The sequence below is a fragment of the Cupressus sempervirens genome, chromosome 6 (genome assembly GCF_028749045.1).
Source record: "Cupressus sempervirens isolate cs-2001-9-10 chromosome 6, ASM2874904v1, whole genome shotgun sequence".
NCBI lineage: Eukaryota > Viridiplantae > Streptophyta > Pinopsida > Cupressales > Cupressaceae > Cupressus > Cupressus sempervirens.
In genome coordinates, this window is record NC_143123.1 from 159,493,747 (window position 1) to 159,499,746 (window position 6,000).

At 30.8% G+C, this 6,000-nt stretch overlaps 1 pseudogene; it reads left to right on the forward strand.

Annotated features, from left to right (window-relative positions):
- LOC149551739 (polyadenylate-binding protein 2-like) overlaps nucleotides 1-3,639 on the forward strand; it is a 72,260-nt pseudogene extending 68,621 nt beyond the window's left edge.
- The last annotated feature ends 2,361 nt before the right edge of the window (nucleotides 3,640-6,000 follow it).

The window sequence follows — 6,000 nt, forward strand, 5'->3', positions numbered from 1 at the left end:
GGGCAAATCATAGGTGCAAAAAATGTTGCACTATATTGTAGAAGAGCCACTGGAAGAAGCAGACAGTAGACAAACATTTAAGTAAATTGGAATATCCTCTATTGTTTTGTATTTTTCTCCTACCATGGAGTATTCTTAGTGCCCTTTACTTACTTGATAGAAAATATATAATATTAATATATATTATCTTTATTTAAGTAATTTTGTTGGTGTTCATTTGTAGGTTCCCATACATTTCTTGTGAACTATTTAGTTGTGAGATTGATTTTATACTAAAGACTCTTGTAGTAGATGAGGAGGTTGGTTTCTCTTTGTGTTTTTGGATACATTCTCTTATGATCTTATTGCTACATAATATGAGAAAGATGACATGGTTCAGATCAAATCTTTCATTATTATATTATAATACTTTTTGAACTTTGAAGAAGTGATAAAGTATCCCTTCAATCAAAATTTAAAGTTATTTAAAAATAATTAACATAAACTTTTAGATTTTATCTCTTACCTTATACTTTGTTTTTGCAGATTTTTTTTGTTTTTTTTCGCTTTGCTTGTATTTTATGTATTTCTTGTTTTCTTTTTCACAAAATATTTTCCTTTTATAAATATCTTGGCTACCATACAATGTTCATCATACCATGAGTTTGCTAAAAAATTATTTGCAACTTTCTTTCTTTTGCAACATCTTTTGTATGTGCCTAATGCCTTGTGTGTTATAGGAATTAGAAAAGTTCTATAAGAATGATCATCCTCCTTATTGATCTTTTCATCTGTTGAGGCATTATTTATCTGATGAAATTGTGGCTTAAGAGTGACACTAAAGATGTCCCTATTTTCCAGATCTTGGTAGTTTTTTTCTTTTGCATTTAGGGGTCATGTATATTATGTGGCTGCCTACAGCCAAGTGTAACTAATTGCAAGATTTTGATTAAGATTAAATAGGAAAATCTTAGGACCACAAACAAAGAATAACTAAACCTAAAATATGGAATGCAATAGCCTAAATGAAAAAAAAAAAAAAAGGTCTCACAAGGGGAGAGACAAGTCACAATGAAAATAAACTAAAAATTCTTTTGGCTAGAGCATGGAACCCAAAGAAGCCCACAAGTTCCAAGGAATATCAAGGGCAAGAAATAGACTCTTGAGGGGTTTGAAACTCGTTAGCTTCCAAGGCATCTAACTATGGGGAGGGTGGGGATTCAAAGTCATTACAAACTCAATCAAAGCACTCTCAAGGACATCTGCAAGTTCTCTTTGACCTTACAAGGGGATTCTTTGCTCACATCAACCTTAACAAAGTAGACTCCACAATTAGATTACCAAGTGAAGTTTTACTATTTGTTTTAATTTTTCCATCATTTAGAAATGGAAATTGCCTAAAACTTCAACAAAGGGTTTTTTTTCATGTGTCCATCATTGAAACTCTAATTTTGTATTCAATAGTCATAAAATATTTGTAGGACTTGGTACCTTTTGGGACTTACTTTGAGGCATAATATCAAGCCCAAAGGTATCATATGCATTAAATATCCTATGAGTTGCATCTTGATTTTCTCCATCAAGGTGTGTTTCATCATAGGAATGAATATGGTAATTTACTTAATTAGAATATATCACATGTCTCTTAAGGTTTAAATTGGCATCTTTCCTGTGAAGGGCCCAAAAACTACTTTTTAGATCCTTAACTAAATCTTATTTATGTATCTATTACTAAATGTTTATTATTGTAATTGACAATGTAGTTTCCATAGTATATTTAATCACTTGTTTTTACATGTTATTTATTTTCAAAGACTAGCAACCAAGTTCCTTTCCTTGAGAACACTTAAATGCATTGATATTTGTAGTTTGATTGTGATTTATGATATGCTAAATAAAAGATCAAGCTTTTTTTTGTATTTTGCAGCTAGTTGTGCTCTAGTGATTTTGAATTATACTAGTGTTAATGGTAAACCACTAAGAATAATATTTTCCCATCATGATCCAAGCATTCAAAAGAGTAGCTCTGTAAACATATCCATCAAGGTGAATTTGTTACATCAAAATTTTAACCTTGACTACAATTTTTTTTTATGTTTCTTGCTATGACATAATAGTTGAATATTTGTGTGTTTAACATTATTTGTTTGCAAAATCTCAAAAAAAGTATAGATAATAGAGGATTATATGATACATTCTCTACTTTTGGGACCATTATTTCTCACAAAGTGGCTACAGATAATAATGGCTAGTCTAAAGGTTATGGTTTTGTCTAGTATGACCAAGAAAAGGCAGCATAAAGTGCCGTTGAAAAATTTAATGGCTTGTTTCTTAATGGAAAATAGGTCTATGTTGTCTTGTTTGGAAGATGATAAGAAAGAGAGAGATCAATGGGTACTTCCAAGTTTAGCAATGGTTTTTTGTGAAAAACTTTTCTAGCATGACTATATGAAGATCTGCAAACTATTTTTAGTAAATGTGGCCCCATCACTAGTGCAGTTGTTATGAGGGATGTGGATGGAAAATTCAAAGGTTTTGGATTTTTTAATTTTGAAAATGTAGGTGATGCAACTAATTTTGTTAATAGTTTAAATGGAAAAACTTTTAATGATGATAAGGTATGGCATGTTGGAAGGGCACAAAAAAAAGTTGAAAGGGAGGTAGAGTTGAAAACCAAGTTTGAACAAGAGAGGAAGGGAAAAAATGGAAAATTTTTAGGGTGCTAATTTGTATCTAAAAAATATGGATGATTCCATTGATGATGAAAAGTTGTGGTTAAATTCAGCTCCTATAGCTTCTTATGGAAAAACATTCTACTTATTTGTGCATTTAATTTCTTAACATCATGCCACTATTTTTAGGTTATGAGAGACACCCAAGATCAGAGTAGGGGATCCAGGTTTGTTCCTTTTTCTTTTCTAGAAGAAGCCATGCATATTGTAAGATGTTATTTATTATCATGTTACATATTTTGTTTGAATTCATAGTATCCAACTAGATTTTCCTATTTGCTAGCCACTGGAGCATGGCATGGTTTTGAATGTGATGTATTTGTCATGAAATGTAGGTTGCTGAGATGAGTGGAAAGATGGCTAGAAGAAAACCTCTTTATGTTGCATTGGATCAATGAAAACTAGAGAGAAGGGTGAGAATGCAGGTATGTAGAATTCTTGTCGTATAAAATTTAAGATTCCCATATAGATTTTCTAGATGCATAGAAGATTCAAGTGCTTGAAAATAATGTAAATGCTTGATCTATTGTCATGCTAGGCTCAGTTTTCTCAGGATATCTCCTATTGGAGTTATTCTTGTAATACTAAAAAGTTTATCACCATATCATCTTGGTTCTCCAAGGCTCACCCCACAAAAACTATTGTATAGTCAATGTCATCATGGCCTGATTCCTCCATAGGTTAGTAAATGGGATTAGTAGTACTTTAATTTTGATTCACAGGGAGTTACTTTGGCTAGAAATTCCTTGATTCTTGTAATTCCTTGTAGCATGCAGGTTTTGGTTATCAATAACAGTTACTACCTAGAATTCACCCTGGAATGGCATAGATGCAAAATTTTATGCTAGCATTTCAATTATAGAGGTAGAGCCAACAAAGACAAAGAATGGGTGGAAGGAGGGATGATACACAAAAAATTCAACAATAGGTACTTGGTGCATTTGTCTTTCCTAGACTTGATAAAATATTAATAATTCATGTTACTTTATTTTCTACCCATGTGGTTAATGCAATATGGACAACTTAGAATCTTCTCAAGACTTAGATGATTTACCTAAGAAACCAAAGTTTGTCAGAACTCACTTCCATCTAACCTTTACTAGTGTAGCCTGTACTATTGTAGATTCACCATCATGTGAAGTAAGGCCAATAAATCTCGAGCCCATCATCAATGTGGAAATTTCTTTGCTACAATACTAGATCATTACCTGGGTGACTTGGTGATTGCTATTCTTATGTAATGTTTTATTGGGATTTATTTGCATATTTTTTAGTAAACACTTATCGACTCAAATTTTTGGATAATTTTTCACAAGAACTCTACTTTTGGGACTAAATGACATAGTTTAAGATTTTTATCCTTGTCTAGCTCAAGACTATTTGTTTTTGCAAACTTTATAGAGCCTAGTACTTTTTTTTGGAATGATCTCAGCTAATTTTGAAGAAGCCAGTGCATTGAGAACACCATTGTTTTGCATTATTTAGTTATGTATAATTAGTATCACTATATTTTATTATTATATTTAAGTTTTTAGAAATTATTATTTGTGTGCATTGAGAATATTATTCAATTGTATTATTTACTTTGGTGTAAATATTTTCATTGTCTAAGTTTGTATAAATTGTCAGATGTGACTAAAAGAAAAAATGAGGCACAATAAAACATTCTTGTATTGATAGGTACATGGATGGTATGGATTATGAAAGGTTCAGTGTGTTCTTTTTCTAGCTCATCTTCTTATGACTAGTGGGTTTTCATCTATTAGTGGAGTGTCATGTTAATGGCTAGTGTAGAGTGTCATTAAGGCAATGACACTATATCTAGTACAAAGTGTCTTTTTTTTATGACACACTTGAAGCAATCTTCTAGTCACTACATGCACTTCTACATTGTTAGTAACAAGTTGGACACCATTTTTAAATTAAAAATCCATTACCGTAGTTCCCTTTTCCTCTAGCTGATTTATGTTTGACAAACTAGGATTATTTTTGAAATAAAAGGAGCCTTTAAACTATTAGTTTGATTGGATGTTTCCTTGTTGCCCCCATTTAAATAAATATAGGTCCATGATCTTTTTGGGTGCTATATTAAGAATGAAATGAAACAAATAATAATTTATTATGCATTCTTTAAAGGGTGCTATCTCAATGGAAGAGCACCTGCTTTACAAGCAGGAGGATGGTGGTTCAATTTCATCATTCCCTATTACTACCAAGACACTACCAAATATGTGACTAAATATGCTACCAAATATACTATTCAATATGCTACTAAATACACTATCAAATATGTGACTAAATATCCTATTGAATATGCTACTAGACATGTGACCAAATGTACTATTAAATATTTTGCTAAATACACTACCAAATATATGAGTAAATATACTAAATATGTTGTTAAATATGCTACTGAATATACCACTATATGTGACAAAGTTAGCTACTAAATATATGATTAAATATGTGGTTAAATATACTACTAAGTACACCACTAAATATGTGACTAAATTGATGATCAAAATCAGTGATCAAATAAGTGACTAATATAATTTAGTAGTAAATTTAGCAGCATTAGAAATTACTGGATATTAATTACTATTAGTCATGTGACTGATTTTAGTCACATATATACAAATTTAAGTGATTTTTTTAGTCACATATTGTTGTTTTTGTACTAGTGTAAAAATAACTAGGATACTTTGTTATGATTGGACCTTCAATGAAACCTATTCCTAAATGGAATAATTTCTTCTACCTAAATCAAATCAAGAAAACTATGTAGACTAACTAAACCACAAAAAGTAAACCAACCTTTAAAATTGACATTTGAGAAGTCCTAACAATATCTTTCCTTAGTCCTCATTTGATAAATTGAGCTAAAAACCATGCCTCAAACCCTCCTTTATCACACCAACATCTTTCTATTATTGCCAATTAACAACAAACAAGATTACTAATAGAGAAAATGCAATGATAGAATATTATAAAGAATATGTGTTTACAAAAATAAATAGGAATAGGAATTGAAACAAATCAAGGTAACTTCCCAAAGTAAGAAGGAAAAGGCTAAATTTATTTCCATAGCCAAAAAAATCAAAACTTAGGCTAAAGGGATGAGAATTATCCAAGATTTTTTTTTTTTTTTGGGAGCGAAGCAAAGCTCCCACACAAAGTGAATCAAATTAACTAATAGTGTGACTCAATAAATATCAATAAGCAATTGAGATTTACCTTGTAAGTTTCCCATTTTCTATAGTTTTCTTCCACTATGTAAAGAAATAATTAG